This window comes from Bidens hawaiensis, unplaced genomic scaffold, assembly GCF_021521415.1.
Source record: "Bidens hawaiensis isolate Kalapana, Puna unplaced genomic scaffold, B.hawaiensis_p1.1 tig00004021_1, whole genome shotgun sequence".
NCBI classification, from domain to species: domain Eukaryota; kingdom Viridiplantae; phylum Streptophyta; class Magnoliopsida; order Asterales; family Asteraceae; genus Bidens; species Bidens hawaiensis.
Genome location: NW_027491237.1, coordinates 2,216,784 through 2,241,705, shown reverse-complemented (window position 1 = coordinate 2,241,705; position 24,922 = coordinate 2,216,784). Strand labels below are relative to the sequence as shown.

Here is a 24,922-nt window from a genome sequence, read left to right as displayed (position 1 = left end):
CTGAACGGGAAGAGCAGCCTAGATGGAAGGAAGGCTATGCTCAGTGGTTCGTCAAAACGAAGAAACCGGCGGTCCCTACAATGTTTAAGAAGAGTTACAACATTAAAGGCTATGCTGAAGCGAAGAAAGGGATTATTTGCTGGATATATGATGAGCAGTTGAGGCTCTTCGTGATTAAAAGGTATGACGGTGTTCAGTACTTTAGAAGGATGTTAAGATCATTGAATACACTGCCAGAATGTGAAGTGAAAGACTTAGCCAGATTGGGATTGATAAACAGAAGTGACGATAATATGGCTATAGTCATTGGGAAAATTGTATGGAAAGAAAGTATAAAAGAGAAGAAATTTGAGCTGTTGAAGCCACAAAAGGGAAAGCTTGTTGAAGACAAGGATAGAGGTTTGAGAGCTGATGGAAAGCCTTGGATGGTCATGAAGTATAAACCGATCCGGTGTTTGAAAGAAGTACCGATGAAGCTAATGCCCAAGGATGTGCTTAAAGACCTGAAGTGGTGGTTTGTAGATTGTGAGACAGCTGAGGCGGTGATGGAAGACGAAGATGAACAAGAGCTGCTTAGAGTGTACGATCCGATGCACTTGGTAAACTTATCGCAAGCTAATTTGCAGGTGTTGAATGACAAGAAGATATTTTATATTCCTGCTTGGAAAGACGAAGCGAGGAAATATCAAAGAGTTGTCTCGGTTTGTGTTCGAGAAGGAGTGCATGCTTGAAGATAGAAGATTGAAGATTACAAGACACGTGTTTGAAGCAAAAGAGATGAAGCTACTGCCAAGGGGGAGTCTGTTGGTGCATGATGTCAGTAGTTCAGTGTCTAGTGTCTGTAATCGAGTCGTTTGGTTTTGAGTTTGTATGTAAGCGAAGTTGCTAACAAGTTCGCTGATATAGGCGAACTTCAAGCGAAGTTAGTGACAACTTCGCCTAAACCTGCCAGGCGAAGTTGTCGTGATTATATAAACTAGGTTACGACTTAGATAGTTAATAGACCAGAGTTTATTCGTATTCGAGTCAGAGAGTTTTGTATCCGGTGATCATAGTATCACGTGCTTACGGTTGGAATACAACGTGTGTTTGGTTATCGTATCGTGTGTTAGCTCGTATTGTTTTCTATACTCGTAACGTCTTACGTAGGGATTCCGCACCTACGTAGAACGAGATATCTCGTGTAGATCCGGATGGGAACCTACAATAACTTTCCTAGCCTAGTTATAACAGAAAAAGTAAATCTAGTTGGATCCAGCCTATTATTGAAATAAACAACTCGCACACACTCTCTTTCCAAAAAAGATCAAGACCCCAAGCACTACACTTAGATTTATTATATTTGTTGCTAAAATATCGGTATTAAACCCGAAACTCCCGGCGGATGGCCAGTGGCCCAAAGAAACGAAAGAATCGGTTACATTTTTCATATGATCTCCCCATATAGATAGACTAAAAAATAGAACAGAGTTCTTTTTGTATTACTTTGTAATATTTACATATATATAGTTATAGTTTCCTACTTTCTAAATCGAATCAAAAATCTATTCAATTTAGAAATCATGAATTACTTCCTTGGTCCCACCCCCCTCTAAAAAAAGGCTTACGAACACGAACAGGAAGGATGAAAGCGAGTTGGTATGCTAATTCCTCATCTGCAAATCAGCCCTTCCCGTGGGTTATTTTCTCAACGAATAAGTAATTCTAGGAATGAAATCTTTATATAATTCGAAAAAACAAGCACAAGTCCCGGGCAATAAAATATGAAAAATTTTTCTTTTTCATATTTATAATATTAAACAAAAGGATTAGCAAATAAAAGTGCTAATGCTACAACTAGGCCATAAATTGTTAAAGCTTCCATAAAAGGTAGACTAAGCAATAAAGTACCTTGTATTTTTCATTCCACCTTGGGCTGTCTCGCGATACCTTCTACAGCTTGACCCGCAGCAGTACCTTGACCAACTTGAGGTCCAATAGAAGCAAGCCCTACAGCCAATCCAGCAGCAATAACGGAAGCGGCAGAAATCAGTGGATTCATGATAAGTTCCTCATACAAAAAAATGGTTAATGATACATTCAACCAATGAACTATGACTTAATTATTCCATTGCTACGATTCATTCGGTCGAAGTAACTACGAACTTCGAATTCAAGTAATAACATTACTGAATCATCAAAATTACTTTTATATCTCTTTTTTAGTTTCTCTCGCTAAATTATTTGTGAATCCATGCAACTTTAGTATTTCCGTTTTTTTATCCCGAATCGCTCTTTGAATTCTTCAATTTTTTTTGACTTAATCCGTTTATTCATTCAACTCACAGTCACAGATGAGACAGAAGGACTTCTATAGAATCCCCATCTACATTCACATTCGATTAGTAGGGAAAATTAGATATATCTTTAGCTCGTATATAACTAGTCAATATCTAATATCACATATACATGTCTTTTTTCCACAATGTAAACCAACTCTTTCAATTCAATTTGATAAGGATGCGTCTAACCCTTGACAAGGGTTAACCTATAGCCATACTTAGTTCGACCTACTCTCTACGAACCTTTTATGAACCCCGCTTTTTATCAATTATCCTTTCCCTTCCCCCTTCATTTATCATTTTTATCATTATCCTGCAACCTAAATTGATAAGATAATCAATAGATAAATTGGGTTGGCCGAATCGTTGCATAGAAATTGATTTGATTGATCTAAGTTCATACAATATATTATTTATTAATATTTTCCTTTGGTCAATCGGTGAATAAGATGAACTGAAAAGGGGAATCATTCTATAGAACATCCTTTTTTTAATGACATTTAATAATACGTGGTAATACCACAAGACTTCTTCGTCAAATTATGACTCCGAATAGTGAATAGTCGGATTCGATGACCAATCTAAACCAAATATTTATTTGGGGAAGGTATGATTATGATATAAATGGACCAAACAGGAATTTTAGGAAAAAGACCTTTGAGATCTCTTTCCCCCCTTTTTTCAATTCTCTACTCTAATATCTTTGTTGTAATCTTTTTTTCTATTACTCTGATCGTATATAGTGTAGTTGTATCTTTTCATTCCCTAAGTCAATTTTTTTTAGCCATGCACACATTACCTTAGGTAAAAAAAAAAGACTTTCTAGTCAATGGTGGCCCTCCATGGATTCACCTATATAAGTCGCGGCTAAAGTTGCAAAAATAAGAACTTGAATACCACTTGTAAATAATCCAAGGAACATGACGGGGATAGGAACCACTGAAGGTACTAAAGAAACAAGAACAACAACTACTAATTCATCGACTAATATATTTCCAAAAAGTCAAAAACTAAGTGATAGGGGCTTCATGAAATCTTCTAAAATGTTAATAGGTAAAAGAATTGATGTTGGTTGAATATATTTCCCGAAATAACTTAATCCTTTTTTGGTAAGACCCGCATAGAAATAAGCCACTGACGTGAGTAAAGCCAAAGCAACAGTAGTATTTATATCATTTGTGGGTGAGGCTAATTACCCATGAGGTAATTGTATGAGTTTCCAAGGTAAAAGGGCGTCTGACCAATTAGAAACATAAATAAATAGAAACATAGTTCCAATAAAAGGAATCCAAGGACCATATTCTTCTCCAATTTGAGTTTTACTCACATCTTGAATAAATTCAAGGACATATTTGAAGAAATTATGACCGCCGGTCGGAATGGTTTGTGGGTTCCGAAAGGCTAAAGCGGCTGAACCTAATAAGATGGCAATTACAACCCAAGAACTAATAAGTACTTGGCCGTGGACTTGGAAACCCGCGATTTTCCAATAAAAATGTTAGCCTACTTCCACACCGGATAGATCGTATAACCCATTTAGTGTGTTGATGGAACATGATAGAACATTCATATTGCCCTCTGATAAAAATAGAACTTTAAACAAAATTATTTTGATTCAACCATCTATTTCTCGACTTGACTACATGAATCGTATATTTTGAATACCATCTAATCAAATTCTATTCCTTTTTATTTTGATTTCCTTTTTGATATTCAGAAATAGTAACCGATTCGATAAATCTATGAAGGTTCCGAAATGAAATAAGTTATCTATCTTATTATTAATCACGGATTTCTTATATAGCCAGAACGGCCTTCACAAATTGCAATTACAAATTTGATAAGAATTAATCGGATTGAAGATATAGCGTCACCATTCGCTTGAATCGAAATATCTGCGAGACCAGGGTCACAATTTGTATCGATTAAACAAATTGTTGGAATTCCCAATGTGATACATTCTTGAAGGGCCGTATATTCTTCCTGCTGATCAACGATGATTACAATATCGGGTAACCCTGTCATATATTTAATCCCGCCCAGATATGTTTGCAAATGAGATAATTGTCTTTTCAACATAGCCGCATCTCTTTTTGGAAGACGGTTGAGTCCCCCTGTTTTTGTTCGGTTCTCAAGTCTCTAAACTTATGAAGTCTCGTTTTTGAAGTGGACCAAATTGTTAACATACCACCGAGCCATTTTTTATTAACATAATGACACCGAGCCCTTATTGCAGCCCATCTACTGAATCAGCTTCTTTATTTTTAGTGCCAACAATTAAGAATTGTTTTCCCCTACTTGCTGCATCAAAAACCAAATCACAAGCTTCTGATAAAAAAACGAGCAGTTCTAGTAAGATTTGTAATATGAATACCTTTACGTTTTGCAGAGATATAAGGTGGCATTTTAGGATTCCATTTCCTAGTACCATGGCCAAAATGAACGCCTACTTCCATCATCTCTTCTAAATTGATGTTCCAATATCTTCTTGTCATTTCTCCCCACACTGCCTCCCCCTTTTGAAAAAAAAAGCGAAGAGGTACACTGAAATAAAAAACTGTTCCGATGGAACCTTCTCTTCTACCGCAGATTGGCGTCGATACACAGCCCAAGCCATTATTCTTTTCTATTTGTTATTTTTTATTACTATTACCAAATCAAATTACTGCACCTAAAAACCAACAGATCCTTTTAAAAGATAAAAGAAAGGGGTGAATATGCTAATAGGTATCATTAAACCCTAAAAATAATAAAAAAATGATTTTTTTTGTGTATCATGTAAATTCTTTGAAGAAAGGCAAGAATCAAATAATTTTCTATGGTAGAACAAAATATCTTTCATTTCCCCCTCTAATAGATTCTTTTTTTTTATTTCAAAAGCAATGTTGTTAGGTTCGCTTGAAGGTGTTTTGAAGCCGCAACCAACAGGTATCATCCTCCAGAATAACGTTTTCTTTTAGGCCTTTCAACCAATCGATACGCCCCAGTAGAGCTGCTTTTGATAAAACCCGTGCGGTTTCTTGAAAACTCGCTTCGGATATGAAACTTTGAGTATTCATAGATGCTCTTGTTATTCCCAATAATACGGCTTGGTAACAGATCGCTTCTTCCAAAGCGCTCCCCATTCATTCCGCTCGCAACAATCCAATTAGTTCTCCAGGCGAAAAACATTAGACATTTCATCTTCTAAAACCAACAATTTTGATGTTATTTGACGTACAATAATTTCTATATGCCTATTATGTATCTGCTCCCCCTGAACCCCTGGGATCTATAAACCTTTTGGACCTTATTAACCAAAGAGATACGACTTTGCACTATAGTTAGCTCAGCAACAATAAAGAATGCCCAAGGAATTCCAAGAATTCTTGTTATACATTTATTCCAACCCTCAATCCTCTTTTCGAGATTCATCGATATTGAATCAATCGAACGCAATTCTAACACCTGTTCCACTTTTGGAAAACCTTGCGTTATATCACCATATCTTGATTTTTCATATATTAATGTAACTAATGTATCTCCTTCGTAAAGGATTTCCCCATAATGTCCATGAACAGTTGCTCCTGGAGTAGCCAAATAAGGCTTAGCTGATCGTATTACCACAGAGTCAACTTGAATAATTAGAACTTGACCTGATTTTGAATGCGGTACTTTTTTTGCTATACATACATTTTCACAAAGAAACTGCCCAAGATTAACGATTGTATATGTCTCTTCACAATAATTGTAATGGAGAAAATACCAATTCAAATTGAATGGATTTAAAATGATGTTATTACATGAATAGGGATTATAAATTTTACCATTTTCATCCAGTAAATAATATTGAAGTATTTGAAAAATATTTTTGAAATTGTCCAGTTGCAAATAGTTAGTTACCAAGATCTTATTATGGGTTATTAAATAGGAAATAAATGGAAATGATAAATTGGAAAACCTGTTCCTAAGGGGCCTAAAGAATTCCTAATTAGAATTAGGGGGTCCTTTTTGATTGATTCTTTTATCATATGGGGAGATTTTACATCGTTGAATGGGCCTATTCGAGAACAATTGGATGATGACAAAATTATCAAAGATTAAGATTCCTTATTTCGATTCAACAATGTATGAATAGTTCCTTGATTTGGATTAAGGGATTCTTGAATCCTTGCTTTTTTTATAGGAATAAATGGAAGAAAACAGATTGAAATTAGCGAGATCTGATCCATTCTCAGAAATCAATCCTGAACCCGGAAGATCGTTCCTTTTTCCGGTATATGAAATAGGTGACTTCGCTAGGTCGATTCGTAGAAAATCTCTAATCAAACCATTTGTTCTTATTTCAATAAAGGAAGCACATGCCTTTTCGTTCCTTTTGTCTTAGTCCCAATTCAACATTAAACAACTCCGAACTAATTGAATACTTGTGTCCCAAATTTCCAGAATTGGGTCGTAATAAAGGATAAAATTGACAACCCAAAGTTGTAGATTATCACTTTCCTGCAAGAGATCTGCCGGGAAAAGTCTTCCTAAATTTATACCATCCGTTTTTTTATATGGGACTACAGGTTGAACCAAAACAAAATACCTTTTTTCATACCTGGAAAGTTTCATTCGTTGGATATAGAGCCAATTTTTCAATTTTTTGTATTCTTTGGAATTTTGTTTTCCCCCTCCTGGTGGTGTCAATCGAAATGCCTTGTTTGTCTTTCCAGGAAAATGGATATCTCTAGAAAATATTATCAATTTAATTTTTTCTGATTTTTTCTTCACGAGGACCAATCCGCCTATTCGACTTCTTCTATTTAAAGTGATTTGTGTATCTACCCGAATAATACTATTGTGCCGTACCATTATGGAAGAAGATTCGGCTAAAATGTGGACTTCCGCGGGAATAAAAAAAATGGATTTACCTCCTTTTGGTATTTTGGCCAAAATACCTTGACTTCTCGATACTCAATCAAATCCTCTTCGTTGACGATTGAATTCAGTTCTCTAGTCACATATTTAGTAAGTCTCGAGCTCTTTCTTATATATCGAGGATCATCGAAATAAGCAAGAATACTATTTCTACGGAGAATACCATTTATGGGGATTTCAATTGCTATACCTAAAGAAGGTATTAGTTGGTTCTCGCCTTCTTGAATCTAGTCAAGTGGGATGATGACTCTATTTCTTCTCCTCTTTTCCAATAAATCAGAATTTCCCTCGAGAATGCCCGGATATCTGAGATTACGACCAGTACATGTCATTCGATTCAATTCTGAATAATAAGGAATCCTATCTCCTTTTTTATTTTTACCATAAAAATAAGAACAAAAAAATTTGTGTCTCGCTTGATTATTAGTTACTGAGGGGTTAGAAATATATCTTCGCTTAACAGAAAGAGAATAAGCGTTCATTTGATCTTGATCCTTGTGGATCGAACAGGGGCCTAGACTAGCTCTCCAGGGCTCCCCTAATAATCTCCATAAATGACTTGTTATTTGTAAGAGATGAATATTACCATATGTAAATTCAGGGGCATGGTACACATCGGTATTCTAGTGCATTTCGCCCTCTAAGTCAGAATAAATATGTTTTCGAACCTTCTCTTTCAAATTCAAAGTGGATGTTCTCGTGCGAATCTCAGCAATGACTTGTTCTGATTCTACATATTGATCATTTTGAACAAAAAGAAAACTTTTGGGCGGAATACACACATTGTGTACAATATCTTCACTCACAATAGTTACATACAAGTCTCTAGAACATAGAAAAGTAGGATTTCCATGACGTGTACGTGTCGGACGAACCAAATACTCATTGACTTTGATTTTTCCATTAGAAGGGGCTCGCACATGATCTGCAGTACCCCCTGTGAATACTCCGCCATCATGAAAAGTTCTTAATGTCAATTGAGTGCCCGGTTCTCCAATAGATTGACCTGCAATAATACCTACAACTTCTCCCAATTCGACCAGGTCATTATGAGCCGGACTTAGGCCATAACATAATTGACAAATCCAAGATGCACTCCTACAAGTAAAGGGGGTTCGAATAGATATTGGTTGTGCCCTAAAAGTTATGAATCTATTGACAAGTCCAACCCCAGTATCTTGATTTCTAGCAGCAATGCATCGCGAACCTATATATATATCATCTGCTAATACACGGCCAATTAATGTTTGGATAAAAATCATGTCCACCATCATTCCATTTCGAGGACTTACAGAAATACCTCGAACGGTGCCACAATCTGTTCGACGTACAACAATGTGTTGCACTACTTCAACAAATTTGCGCGTGAGATATCCTGCATCTGATGTTCGTATAGCGGTATCCACAACCCCTTTACGGGCTCCGTAGCAAGAAATAATATATTCTGTTAAAGAGAGTCCTTCGCGTAAATTGCTTTGAATGGGCAAATCAATCATTTGTCCTTGGGGATCTGACATTAATCCTCTCATACCTACTAATTGATGTACCAGAGACGCATTTCCTCTGGCTCCCGAAAAAGACATTTTATGGACTGGATTAAAAGGATCTGTCATCCGAAAATTAGGATTCATTTCTTGTCGCAAATATCACTTGTGGCATACCATATCTCGATCGATTGGCGTAATTTTTCTACCGTGTGTACATTCCCATAATGATGATGTTTTTCCAAAATAAAACTTTGTTATTCAGCATCTTGAACTAGCCATCTTTTAGAAGGTATTGTTAAAAGATCATCAATTTCTAATGAAATGGATGCGGCGGTAGCTTGTCGGAAACCTAGAGTCTTTACTTGATCCAGGATATGTGATGTATATCCTATTCCATAGTGATCAATAAATCGACTAATAAGTCGTTTCATGGCAGTTCCATCTATCACTTTATTGTGAAAGACCTGAGTGGGCCGTTCTGCCATCAGTACCTCCATATTGCGTTGTGCTGAGTAGAATTTTTGACAATGGGTTTGAGTCAGTGATTGGAAAACTTCCTTTTCTAGATCTTGATTCACATAGAAATTCCGCAATTCTAGTCCTAGTTAACCCGGTGAGATTCGAATTCCCCCTGGCCAGCATAGAATTACAACAGCCCTGCCAAAACCCCTGTATGGCTTCTTCTATCTCTCGATAAAGAGAAATATGACCAAGAGTGGTTCGAATATATATATATATATAAAGAATTTCTTTTTTTATACTTCTTACTATTAGATAGTATCCATAAATCTCATAATAGGTCCCCAAAGATTCATAGTGAATTTCGATAGGAACTTCTCTTGCAGCAATAACATGTTGATCTAGTCGCCATCGCAACCACAAAGGACTACCTAAATTGATTCGTTTTTGCCGATAAGCTCCAATTGCATCACAGCATTACAAAAAAAAGGGTTCTTTTTTTTTGTATACTTATAGTTATAATCTTCATTTTGATCGTTTCTACTATTACATGGATTATACCTATTTACACAAATACCCCGACGATTTCCACTCATTAAGACATAGAGTCCACTAAGCATATCTTGAGTTGGTGCAGAAATGGGACTCCAATAGTTGGAGACAAAAGATTCATATGAGAAAACATAAGTCAATAGTTGAGCCTCTAAAGATAAAGGCACATGAACAGCCATTTGATCCCCGTCAAAGTCCGCATTGAAGCCCTTACAAACTAATGGATGTAAACAAATAGCACACCCTTCCACTAAAATGGGGATGAATGCCTGTATGCCTAATCTATCCAGAATGTCCTATACAATAGGTTTTTTTTTTCCGAATTTGACTCTTAGCAACTCCTATGTTCGAAGCAAGATGTATTCTAATTAGGTCACGAATTACAAATGCCTGGAAAAGTTCTATTCCAATTTCGCGAGGCAATCCACATCGATGTAATGAAAGTGAAGGGCCTACGACAATCACTGACCGCCCTAAATAATCGACCCGTTTACCAAGCAGAGTCTCGCGAACTCTTCCTTCTTTGCCTTCAATCACATCTGAAAGCGACTTGTAAATTCTATTATGATCATCCCTCATTGGCTGTCCGCAGATTCCATTATCAAGAAGTGTATCCACGGCTTCTTGTAGGAATTTTTCCTGAGATATTTATTATTAATTCTTCTGGCGTAGCTATACTTGTTAATAGATCTGTAAGAGTATTATTTCGATAGATAATTCTTCTATAGATTTCATTAATATCCGAGGTCACTAGTTTATCCTCATCTATATGATAGATTCGTCTCAACTCAGGAGGAAGAACTTGTAATAGACACAAAACCAACCATTTTGGTTCTATATTTGTTCGAATAAAATGCTTAGCCAATTCCATGCGTCTAAGCAAAAAATATTTTCTTCTTCCAACTTTTCTATCTTCACATTCATTCCCTTTGGGTTCCTCTTCCTCCAATTATTTCTATTCTACCAATGAATAATCTATAATTATTAGTAAATCTAGATTTGCTAATTGTTGTCTGATAGAACTCCCCGGTAGACATCTCTCGATTTTGAAATGTATCGAAGCTCCAGGTAGTAAAAAAAATAGGGATCCGGTATTTCCAGGGTTGAATTTCATATTCCAATAAACCCCGTAATGGTAAAAAGTGGGTTTTCTATCTATGGGCCTAGCAAAATAAAAATTGGGATAGGATCCCCCCCCCCCCCAAAATCGGACGTGAAAGTTTCCTTTCATCCGGCTAAAGTAGGTCAAATAAAGAAAAAAAGATAAAGAAATGAGTTCTCGCTTTCAGATTCTAGAAAACTCCAAAAAGATCTACTCCTTACTCAAGTTTCGAGTGAAGATCAAGCAAAACTTTATTTTTATGTCTTCCTTATTCTTTTTATTTAGGTTTTATGAATTCTTTATTCAATTATGACATAAATGAAATGTGAAATTCTTGAGTAGTCTACTTCTTCTCGAATGATGAATCCAGTAATTCTTAATTAAAGAGAGTACCTTGAAATTCATAAGGAATTTACTTGTCTATGTACTGTTTCATTCGATCTTTAGGGTCCCGACTTCACCTCGATGGTTTGGCCACGATGCCCTTAAAGTCTATATGCGATAGATAGACTCTTGTAACCATGACACCTTTTCTATTTGCTTACTTGAACAGAATTTTTTTCTAAGAAAAGGAACTGTTTAATATCACAAAAGAAAAAGTTTATTTTTTTACGAGGTATAACTATAAATTCTTATGAAATCTACCATAGATCAATTCCCTTTTTGGGGAGTGTCTTGAATACATCCCTAATTCTGAGCTTCATGTTACTCCTACCAAGAAACATGTCATGTAAGGGCATCCCGATTGGATTAAATGGAATGACAGTTTCTCATTTCAAATTTGTAAAATCAGAATTTCGATCAAATCACACACCGCAGTATACTAGGTCTTCTAATTCGTTAAGAGGTTTATCTAAAAGATTCACAATATAACTAGGAAGACGTTTCAAATACAACACATGCATTACCGGGTATGCGAGTTTGATGTAGCCCATTTGATATCTTCGTATCCGAGAATCAACAAATTCGACTCCGCATTGTTCACAAAATTGCGGGTATTCCTTTTCATCTCCGATTACCCGCTAATTTCCACAAGCACAAATTCCACTTTTGATAGACCCAAATATTTCTTTCACAAAATAATCCATCTTTTTCTGGTTTATTGGTTTTGTAATGAAAGGTATAAGGTTTTGTCAGCTCTCCAACAATCTAGCCATTAGGCAAGATTTTTTTGGACCAAGCATTTATTTTTTGAGGAGAAACTAATCCAATTCGGAGTTGTTGATGTGTATATCGATCGATCATAGAAGAAAACTTCTTCTTCATTTTGATTAAGCTTCCTTCCTATTAAGCCAGAAAGTCTTCATAGATACAAGAAAATGATTCAGTTCCAGAGCTAAAGATCGTAGTTCTCGAACGAACAACCGAAAAGATTCTGGAGCATCTTCAGGATTCGGTATTCTTCCTCCAAACTTATAGTACCAAGTACTTCTTGGCGAGCTCTAATATGATCAGATTTATAAGTAAGCATCTCTTGTAAAATATAAGCAACGCCAAACCCCTCTAAAGCCCAAACCTCCATTTCTCCTACTCGTTGCCCCCTTTCTTGGCCCTTCCTTTAAGGGGTTGTTGTGTAAGACGTGAATAATGCCCACTGGAATGCCCATGGATTTTATCATCAACTTGATGAATTAATTTCAAGATATAAGGCTTTCCTATTATAACAGGTTGTTCAAAAGGATCCCACGTTCTTCCATCAAATATTCTGCTTTTTCCTGGAGACTCGGGTTCAAATATCCATGGATTCGCTGTTTGCTTACTGGCTTCATATAATTCAGAAAACAACAGTTTTCTCGAAGCTTCTTGTTCATATCTCTCATCAAAAGGCGCTATTCGATAATGTCTTTCTAACAAATCCCCCGCTAACCCGAGTGAAGATTCAAAAATTTGTCCTACATTCATTCGCGAAGGTACTTCTAATGGATTGAAGACCATATTAACAGCTCTTCCATCTTGCAAATAAGGCATATCTTGTCTAGGTAAAATTTTTGAAATGATACCCTTATTTCCAAGTCTTCCAGCTACTTTATCTCATACTTTTATTTCACGTTTCTGTAAAATATATACACGAATACTTTCTGTTTTCTCTCCCATCTGTCTTAGAGCTCTGGACCCATCTCACATCAATAACCCGACCCCTACCACCTATAGGTAGTTTTAGACAAGTTTCTTTTGAAGTATATACCCGCATGCCAAGTATGGTTCGTAACAATCTATCTTCCGGGGCATATGATGATTCTTTCACCATTTGGGGCGTTAATTTACCTACTAAAATATCACCGGTTTCCACCCAAGATCCCAGCATTACAATTCCATTTTTGTCTAAATTTCGGAGTAAATGGACTTCTAAATGCGGTATTTCATTAGTGACCCTTTCGGGGCCTTGGTTAATCTGAATTTCATATTTACGTATATGAAAAGAAGTATAAATATCATCATATACTAAGCGCTCGCTAATGAGTACTGCATCTTCAAAATTGTAACCTTCCCCTGGCATATAAGATATTAATACGGTTTTACCCAAAGCGAGTTCGCCACCGACTGTAGCAGCACCATACGCTAAAAATTGTCCTTTTTTAATGCTTTTACCCCGCCGAACCTGGGTGTTGGAACCCGATTCATTCGTATCAATCCAGTAACAATAACAATAACAGATCTCAGATCTGTGTATAATCGATTAATACGTTTATATGGATCTAGCTCATAATTACCTTAGATTTAATGTTGCATATGTGTATGTATTATCAGTATCTGTATATAGGTAGTTCGTATAATATTAAGATGAAGATCGAGAGAGGAATCGAACAAGGTTTCGTTAATTAACTCTCAAAACTTAAATTATTTGTGAACAGTGTTCACTACATATAGAAGACACGTCTGGTTCGCTAACATCCCCTAGTGAACCAGACACTACTTCGTTACATACATTAATTAAACGAAACACCCCCTGATTCGTTAACATCCCCTAACGAATCAGGAGGGAATACATTAAATGTCTTAGTTTGCTAACATCCCTTAGCAAACTAGACTTTACACATAACGAACTAGATAATAATTAAACTAATTATTACATTAAATAATAAACAAAACGTTAACGACAATTACAAAGACTCAAGACTCAAAACCGTGCACTTACAGACACCCCCTCGTCTTGAGCTCTTTGTCTTTAAATTATTTGAAGCGCTTGGACTGCCAGTCTCTTCAACTATGAATTCCATGCTCATGACACACACGAACAACTCGTTGGAATTGCATAGCCAGGTCATAGTCTTTTTGGCGCTCAAACAAAATATGCTTCCTGTGGAGCACGTCATTGTCTGTCTCTGATAAATTAACTAACCACATCGGGTCGATTATCTTGATGAGCTCAGTCTTCAGTCCTCTACCAAGAACAATGACGGCCTCGATAGTACGATTGTCATAGTACCAGCGGTTGAATGAGAGATGCATGTCTTGAGGCATCGTCTTCACAAGAACTGCTTCATCGTCTTGGGCGGCTTCACCTTCAGGACAAGTTTTCTCCAGCCAGTCCTCGGATCAATCTCGTCAATACGCTTACGTCATGGGACCTGGGGCTTGAAAAACTTGAAGCCATGATTGACCTCGAACAGTAAGTGTTGATGGAACCACTCAGCTGTTCGGTAACCCCCACGATTGATAAATGGACGTCTCACGAGGGTATGGACATCTCACCGCGGTAATATCAGAACGTCCCTTATCTTTTCATAGTACTGGATCCCCTTCTCCCATTTGATTATACATACTTTCAGCTCAGAATCATAAAGCCAGGAGACAATATCACCATGTATCTTGGAAACCGTCTTGAAGGAGGTCACTTGGTTTTCTTTAACCCAAGCTGCAGTTGTGTCTTTTCGTTCTTGATCAACATAACGATGTGCCTGAATAATCTTACCAACAGCTTTAAATCTGAACCAGCTCAGAATCTCTTCTACAGACGGATCAAACGGTTTACCAGTATAAAAACCCTTTCCTTTGGACTTCTCTTCAAGATGGTCTTCTGCTTCTATGATTGTTTATTCATTGAATATCGGAGCACCTTGATCAACGTTTGTGTGTTGATACAAGTTTGGATACTCCTCAGTAGTTACATCTTCCATCTCAATATCCTCATTCTCATAAATAAAATCCGTATTCATCTGAATAGACGGATCATCTTCTAAACCTTCTTCATTCACCACCTCAACATCTGGCTCAGTTTCTAACACGGTTAATTGTTCGTCATTAAGCCCAAGCAGTATGGAAATCTGCTCCCGTGTCAGAGACCTCTCCACAAACTCCCCAACCTCTATCTCATCCCTGTTAACCACACTTTTAACTACCCCCGATCCATCCACAAATATCACAGTATTAGCCGCAATCATCTCAATTGGCTTAGCAGCAGTTCGATCTTGATATATGATAATCTGTTTACCTGAGTCTTCACCGCCACTAGTACCAGCATCGGAAGATGAACCATGCGATTGTTTAGGCTCACCTCTGGCACCAGACTCATCAGGTTTTTTATCATCATCTTTGATTTTCTTCAGGGCATCTTCTTTGCATGTCAGTTGAAGGATTAACTCCTCTTGTTCCTTTAATTTCACCCCCTGAGACTCAACAATCGTACGCAAAGACTTAGTCACTTTCTAACAAAATAAGATATAACTCATCAACCGTCGTTGATTCTCTATAAATCTTTCTTGGTTCTGACGATCAGCTGCCATTTGGTTTTCATAAAGATGTAGAAGATTCAGCAGCATCTTAGTCTGACGGTTTGATGGCATGTTATACAGAGATTGATGAACTGGTTGGATTAGACCTTGAGGTCGAGTGATTATGATAAACGAGACATCACTTGGAGGTGGGGGAGTAGGAGGACGAGGAGGAGGAGGCCTCATCGAGGGTGTTGAAGGGATAATAAATAATGTAGCAGGAGGCCTTGGTATCTCAGATAATGCCATTTGAGGGATTAAACCAAGCCTTTCATGCGACACCAACGTCGTCGTCAATGTAAGCATCGGAGTACTAGTTGTAGACGGCACTGTCGAGCGTTGATTTGTTGATTGACGTGGTGGTGGAACCCCAAAAATTACCCCAGCCCTCTGTGAAACACATCTCTTCTTTGATGTTTCACCAGTTGCCACCGCTTTCCCTTTCTGTTTCCTTTCTTGTTGAGCTGCAATGGTGGCAGCTAAAGCAGCATTGACTGCCTCTTGTTGCTCTTGAAAAGCAGCATTACCAGCTCCACCATTACCATCATTATCATCATCATTTCCACCATCATCATTCCCACCTTCTCCCCCTTCACGCTCGGAGTCCGAATCGTCATGGATCCAGCGTTCATTATGAGGACATACATAATTCGGATTGATTATGTGACCAATCATCCGTTTATTTTGTGGCTTCTCCTTTCTATAAGTTAACATTCGATGCACAGTTTCAACTGTCATGTGTTCCATATTAAGTATATCGTTCACCAACGTCTGATCAATAACCAAATTCGGAATTAAATCTTGAATAATCAGCTGTAGAAAGCGAGGATACATCAAGAACTTCTTTGACTGAAGTGTTTGCTGAACTTGTTCTTTCAAATGAGCAAAGACTAGTTCCGAGAAGTTAAATGGCTTGTTCAAGATCAACGCTACAAAAGCTGATTGTAAGCTAAGTCTACATTCGTCAAACCCACCACGACGGCCACTCATACAATGAAGTAGAACATGTAGAAGATACTTGTATGGTGGACATAACCCATTCTTGTTCAACATAGATTTATGAATGTCACCACCATAACGCAAGCGTGTGAATAAACCTTTAACCAGCGGCCTGTCGAATTCAATTGGGTTGTTATCATTATCACCAAATTGAAGTACGTGGTGAATAACCTCAACATCAATCGTAATCGGGGTTTGATTGATTGTAGTTCGAATGTATTTATCGTCCTCAACATATTCAGCTATGTTCCAAAATTGCCTGATAATACTCAGATACACTTTAGGTCCAGCAGTTATAGCATAGTGTATCACTGAGCATCGTAAGAAGGCTAACATATCCCCATACAAATTCACATTTGCCATATCTTGATTCACGTAAGCACAGATATTATGTTTCTTGTCAAATGGTAGTAAAATAACATCGTCTTGTTGCTCTTGTTGTGGTGGTTGAACTTGTGGAGGTTGTTCTGGTGGTGGTTGCTCGTGTTGCCCTTGATCGGCAATTGGTGGATCTTGATTTACTTGATCAGCCATGTTTACTGTATAAATATAAACAATTATGAGAAATGTGAAGACGTAATATGTATTAAACATCAATATATGTCTAGTTATTTATAAATGGTGTATATTCGTTGTCAAAAGATATGTGTATTTAATTTATTTACGCGTTTAGACGATTTAAATACTTTAATTATTTGATTAAAATTGAATGTCATTCGTTAAATATCTCACTGATTCGTTATAATACAATAACGAATCATGTGATTCGCTATCAGGTAAATAAGCTAACGAAGTAGTCTTAGCGAATTAGTTTTCAAAATGACGAACTAAGGATCTAGTTCGTTATACTTTTAACGAATCCACATATGATTCGTGAACTCCATTCTTCGCTAAGCTAGTTCGTATATGTCCTTAACGAATTGGACACGAAACAGTTTCAATTCGCCAAAGAGAACGAATGGTCAATTAATTAGACTTAATCTTTGACCTTCAAAGTCAAAGTAAAAATTGCGATGAACATAGATAGTCAACAATATGAACCCAGAAGCAATTAGTCCATAACTATCGTTGAATCATCAAGACAATGAACGTGTTGAACTCGGAAATACACAATGAAGCTCATGGTGATGCGATTGAGACTCAAAACCCAGAGATACTGAGGTTAACAGGAGCAAACAAAAACATAGAATCTATGAAAACATAATCAACCCGGCAAACTATAATCAAACGTCGATTAAAGTCCACCAAGGGTATTGGAATCACATTCCGATTACATTGAAACATTAATAATCTATATTATCACAATGGTGCATAAACAAATCTGGGTTTAAAGACTCAGAAACCCTTAGACCACAAACATCCATAATTAGTCTATGAATACTGTAAGGCCTCGTTACCAGTATTTTGGTGTTGGATTTACTCATAAACACGGTTCTTAATATCAGAGTTAATTAAAATATTCGCGGAACATTAAAGCTTCAACCATAATATATTACATAATCTTCAAATCTTGTCTTATAAAAGCATTCAAAGACATTTAAAACAAAACATAGTCTTTAAAACATCACAATATTTCTTCGAGATGCCGGTGTCTTCGATCCCATGCCATGTGTCTTCAATCACGCGAGCTGCCTCAACCTATTTGCCTGCGTGCATACTAAAAGTCAGCTACGCTGAGTGAGTTCTAGTTAATCACATAACTTACTTTACATACACATATACGTGCCCGTAGGTACGCATTACATACATAACCTGTCCATCGTTCTTTCATATACATTCATAACTAGCCTTACGTTATAAAGAGCATTCGCCCTACATACCTCGGATATTATTAGGGTCCGGTACCCTCAATCCTCGGATATTATTAGGGTCTGGTGCCCTCCATCCTCGGATATTATTAGGGTCCGGTACCCTTTCTTCCATACCTTTTTAACATACTTTTCTATATACATAATCGTAAGTTTCATACATACATCATTCATTCTTCATCTTACAACATACATATAACATCAACCATTTCCTGGGAATACATGCAATTCCGAAGATCATTCATGTATCGACAAGAAACCATTCATACATTTCACATAATACATATATGGCATACTATTATCACTTAGGATAAGTGTATTAACTAATCACATCGAGTATGCACACAGCCCCGAAAACAAAACAAGGAATGGGGCTAGAAACTCACCTGAAGTCGGTTACATTCACCGTTAATGGTAATTCCTTTCTTGAGCTGTGCACGGCTAACTGTATAATATTTACATGTATCAATTAACAATTCTATCTCATATCGTATTTCTATCTTTTTTATAACCCACAATGAACGGGTGTCCGGGGGCAGCTCCCCTGGCAGCGGGGTCTAGGGGCGGCAGCCCCTAGCAGGGTCCAAGGGGCAGAGCCCCTGGCTGGGGTCGAGCTGCCAGGTTAGCTTAGAAAAATTTTATTTCCATTAACTGTCGTAACACATTTTCCATTACAATTTTCGAATCATTAATTAATTTGCTAACTCAAAAGTTCAAGGGCTTAATTGTAATTAATTCATTCTTTTTCTAAGTCCAAGGACTATTCTGTCATTTTATTAAACTTTCTAGTTCGTTATTCAGTATTTAATGAATTGACTTATCTTAGCGAACTTGTCCATGTAGCGAATTGAACCCTTAACGAACTGGACCTCTGACGAATCAGTCCATATAACGAACCAGTCCACATAGCGAATCAGACCAGGTAACGAATGGGACCTTAGACATACTGAGATATCCTTGAAATGTTGAAATGTGAAAGTCGAAATTTCAGAGAAAATTTTGAATAGAGTTACTTTAGGGTGAAGGAAGAAGACGAACAGTGAAGGACTGTTCGTGTTTCTTGTCCTATATAACTTAACACGCTACCCGAGGTACACAGTGTACGAATTACGCAATTCGTTTGAATTTTAAATAACAAATTAGCTAATTCGCTATTCCAGTTCGTTACCTTTGGGTAGCGAACAAGACATGATTCGTGTCTTGATTCGTTAAATATGTATAACGAAGAAGGGATGATTCGTTACAGAGTGCGGAAGCGAATTAGGTGAGCGAACTAGAAACCAGTTCGCTAAAGAATCACCTAGTTCGTTCCCCATAAATAAAGAAGTAGCTTGTAACGAATTAAAATCTTTATTTAATTTTAAATTAAATAATTAAATGAATTAAATAAAATTTTAACTTAAAAGAATTACCGAAAACCGTTTTATCCCGATAACTAAGTACCTTAAATTCGTTTCATTTTTACGAAACATAACTTAAAAGCATTAAATAATATGTAAAGTACGAAAAATAAAATATTTTTGGTATTTTGTAAAAAATTAAAGAATGTATTTACAAAAGAATATCCGAATTAGAAAATAGACAATCTTTTTGTGTTTTTCAATGATTTATCAAAAGCAGTAAATATTTTTGTGTTTTTGTTGAGTTTGAGCAGAGAATCATATTGACCAAAATGCCCTTCAATCATTGTTTTATATTTCAGCGATATTATGACTGGCGTTAAGTCGGTCATTGATATTATTTTCCTCTTAAATCTTATAACAAACCTTCGAGCATTTTTGTGATATGATTTATGGTTCAATTAGAGCTCAAAATATCAGAAACTATCAGCCCCTAATCTCGGTTCAAGATTAATTTGATTTTTGCCAAATCACCCCAACTTGACTTAAACCATTATAATGTTGATCAAAATTTGAACCTTTTTGAATATTTGAGCAATGCATCAGATTTCCTTTACTGTGAGTGAGTAAGCACGAGTCCATCGGTCGGCTTACATACATTGTATCCACTGTGGTCCGTTTCTTATTGGTATTGAGACGCACGCAAGGGAGGAACAATTGTATGACTAATAGCGGATTTTGATCAAGTCAGTAATTTAGATTGTACAGAGTACAGCAGTGATCAAGTTTAATGACTTTGGGTTTTCTCTAAGAAGCGAGTGAAATATTCATGCTTATGAATACCCAGATGATTAAGCCGCATAAAGACTCACAGTGTCCATAATCCTAACGCTTGTTATTTGCTTTATTATATTTTTGGGTGATCAACAATGATAAGGCTTGAGTATGATCGGTTATTACATTTCTGCCATCTTCACCGAGAATTTTGCTATAGACTAACACCTTTTTCAATTTGGCTTTTCTTTAAGTTTATATCACTTTCTAGCAGCTTGATTAAGACCTATCAATGCACCAATGATTAAGCACACAGTCTTTTAAGCTTATTTCTTTCTGGATTTGGGGTCAAATAATCAATGTACTATCATTTTCTCTTTTTACTACAAACACTCATGATTTTGAGGAGCATAAAACAAAATGATTTAAATTGCCCCAGTTAATTTATGTTCATAAATTAATGGCTATCCTAGTCATCTACAAGTAGAGAATAGGACCAAAACATGCAAGCACGTTTCACAAACTTAAATAAATGACTAAATTCTCAGCAAAAATTAAATAGAAAGCTTAACGAACGCCCCAAGTACTATCCATTTTTCAGATAAATGGCTAACCTGCAAATTTTCAAGAAATTAGCAGGACCAAACATACACAGGTATATGTTTTTCGAAATAGAAGTAAATGACATAATTTTCAGCGATCATAAGCAAAAATCTTTTTGGTTTTTCTCTTTACAAACTAAAAACACAATCTTTTTGTCTTTTTCAGATTTTTCTTTACAAAGACAAGAAAATTCACATTCTTTTTGACTTTTTCAGAAATTTTTCTGTACAAACAGAAATCACAATCTTTTGGAATTTTCTAATTTTAAAATGTTTTTGGTTTTTCAGATATTAAAATAAAACAAGAAAGAACAATATTTTTGATTTTTCTATGTTTTCTAATGTTTTTGGGTTTTATCTATACAAACTCAAAGCATAATATTTTTGTATTTTCTAGAATTCACCCCCTAAAACCTAAAAACAAAAATTATAAACTAGAACAAAACTAAAAATAACGATAATCATCCTAACTTTAGGATCTCAGCAAGGCTCTTCAATCCATTTAAACCAAGCAAAAAGTTAAAACCTGTTTTATCAAACGCTTTGGTAAATAGATCGGCTTTTTGAAAATCAGTGTGCACTTTCTCATGATCAATTAATTTCTTTTCATAACAATCCCGTATAAAATGATATCAAATTTCGATATGTTTCATTTTAGAATGTTGGACGGGATTCTTGGTGATACTAATAGCAGCAGAGTCATCAATCAAGATGGGAGTAGTAAGAAACTTCAAACCGTAGAAGCGAAGATGTTGTTGTATCCACAAAACCTGGGAACAGCAACTCGAGGCTTAAACATACTCAGCTTCGGCGGTTGAAGTGGAGACTGTTGTCTGCTTCTTACACTGCCAGGAAACAAGCCGGCTTCCTAAAAATTGACATCCCGCTGTAGTAGACTTGAAATTGATCTTGCATCCTCCATAATCTGAGTCTGAGTAAGCGGTAAGATCGAAAATATCATCTTCGTAGTTCCTGGATGAATCGAGTATCTTGATTTAAGAGCTTCATCTAAGATTCGACCTCTGAGATCTCCATAGCGTGGAATCCACATACGATCAAACCTAGTTTTAACACCATAAGTGTTTTCCATCAACTCATCTTGTTGGCCATAAATTCTTCCCTTTTTGACTAACCCTTCATCTACCAACACTTCTGACTGCACTTTGATGATTTCTTCGAAAAGGCTTGAATTCATAATCAGCTGGTATGACTTCACTATTGCAAGGACTTCCGCATTCTTACGTCTTAACGCATCGGCGACTACATTCGGTTTATCGGGGTAGTATTTTATGTCACAGTCGTAGTCCTTTATCAGCTCTAACCACCTTCTCTGTCTCATATTCAGCTCCTTCTGCTCGAAGAAATACTAAACTCTTATGATCTGTGTAAATGGTACACTTAGTACCATACAGATAATGTCTCCATATCTTGAGAGCATGCACTACTGCCGCTAGCTCTAAGTCATGCGTTGGATAAGTACTCTCATGGACTTTCAACTGTCTAGACGCGTAAGCAATCACTTTTCCACATTGCATCAACACGCAACCTAACCCACGATGCGAAGTATCAGTACAAACAACCAAATACTCGTCACCATCGGGTAAAGCAAGGATTGGAGCTTGCGTGAGTCTCTTCTTTAACTCCTGAAAAGCTTCTTCTTGAAACTTACCACAACTGAATACTATCGACTTTCGGGTCATACCGGTCAACGGTGCGGCTATCTTGGAGAAACCGTCGATGAATCTCCTATAGTAGCCAGCTAACCCTAAGAAGCTTCGTATATCAGTCGGATTCTGTGGAGTCTTCCAATTCATTATTGCCTCAATCTTAGCTGGGTCCACGGTTATCCCTTCAAGATTAATCACGTGACCTAGAAATTACACTTCTCGCAACCAGAATGCGCATTTTGAAAACTTAGCATACAACTTATCTTCCTTCAACTTCTCTAACACTTCTCCTAGATGCCCAGCATGATCAGACTCACTCTTTGAATAAATCAGTATATCATCGATGAAGACGATAACTGACTTATCCAACATCGGCAGACACACCCTATTCATCATGTCCATAAATGCTGCGGGAGCATTTGTTAACCGAATGACATTACGAGGAACTCGTAGTGTCCATACCACGTCCGAAACGCTGTCTTAGGGATGTCTGCCTCTTTCACTTTCAATTGATGATAGCCTGATCTAAGGTCTATTCGTGAGAACCAACTTGAACCTTGCAGTTGGTCAAACAGATCATCAATCCTTGGCAAAGGATACCTATTCTTTACCGTAAGCTTATTCAACTCACGATAGTCTATGCACATTCTCATGCTTCCATCCTTCTTCTTCACGAACAACACTGGTGTGCCCCATGGGGAAACACTTGGTCTAATAAAACCCTTGTCTAGCAGCTCTTGCAGTTGGGACATCAATTCTTTCATCTCGGACGGTGCTAAACGGTAAGGCACTTTCGCGACGGGTTGGGCTCCCGGTACTAAATCTATCTGAAATTCTATCTCTCGCTCCGGTGGCAACCCCGGAAGATCTTCAGGGAATACTTTTGGGTAGTCGCACATGATAGGAACTTCTTTCATCTCTTTCGTCTCGGCCGTAGCGTTGACAACATACGCCAGGTAGGCACCACACCATCGCCTTAACAAACCCTCGGCTTTTATCATCGAAATAACATTAAGCCCAGAACTTTCCTTATCGCCATAAACCGTCACCGCACTACCATCCAAGGATTTTAACCTTATTATCCTACTCTTACACACTATCTGAGCTTCTTACTCCGACAACCAATCCATTCCCAAAACTACATAGAACCCTCCTAAGGTCATAACATACATGGTAACAGGGAACTCATGTCCCTCTAGCTCTATCTTACAGTCCTTAACCATTTTCATTATTTTAACAGAAGCGTCACTAGCGGTTTCTACTATAAAAGTTTCAGACACTCGACAACATTTCATTTTAGCTAGTTTACTAAATGGTGTAGCTACGAAACTTTTGTTTGCACCCGAATCAAATAATACTGAAGCAGAAATACTGTTTACTAACAACGTACCCGTCACTACATCCGGAATCTGTTTTGCCTGTTTCTGAGTCAGCATGTAGGCCCTAGTCCTTGGCCTAGCTTGATCGGCATCTTTCTTTCCACTACCTCCAGCTCCACCATCAGTACACTCCCTTGCCATATGACCCGTCTTACCACACTTGTAGCATGCGGGTTTTACATCACACTCATTAGCATAGTGCCCCACCTTCCCACACTTATAACAGGCATTTGTACCAAGCCTACACTCTCAACCATGAGCCTTTCCACACTTGTGACACACATCCGAACCAGTACCCCACTTTCACTCGCCACCGTGCACCTTCCCACACGTCTTGCACGTCTTTCTCTCTCACACCTTCTGCTTCTTGTCCTTAGAATTCCATAACTGAGTACACGGTCGCTTGACATGATTGACCCACTTCCTATCTTTCTTCTCTTCTTCCACCACAACATCATCCGCAGCCAGGTCCGCATAAACCATCTCTGCGAGCTCGACAGCAGAGTCAAAGGTAGCAGGTTTACTCGTCCTGACTAGCGTGCGGACTCTCTGTGGCAATCCCCTCACATAGCACTTGATCCTTTTAGCCTTAGTGTTGACCATATCGGGTACCAACCTAGACATTCGGTTGAACTCTGTGGTGTACTCATGATGAGTCATCGTCCCAGATTTCAAGTTCAGGAACTTCATCTCCGCCCTCTCAACCTCGGCGTCAGCACATAATTTCTTCATAACCAGCTCCTTCAGATCATCCTACCTCATAGCCTTAATCTCATCCCGACTCTTCATCTGCTCAACCAACTCCCACCAGTACATTG

At 37.4% G+C, this 24,922-nt stretch overlaps 1 pseudogene across 1 annotated transcript in view; it reads right to left on the bottom strand.

Moving 5' to 3' along the window:
• LOC143625240 (ATP synthase subunit alpha, chloroplastic pseudogene) overlaps positions 1-24,922 on the bottom strand; it is a 195,981-nt pseudogene that overhangs the window by 13,937 nt on the left and 157,122 nt on the right. The window contains exon 2 of the transcript XR_013152243.1: positions 1,288-1,956. The product of XR_013152243.1 is annotated as an ATP synthase subunit alpha, chloroplastic pseudogene (transcript). The remainder of the gene's footprint in view (positions 1-1,287; positions 1,957-24,922) is intronic.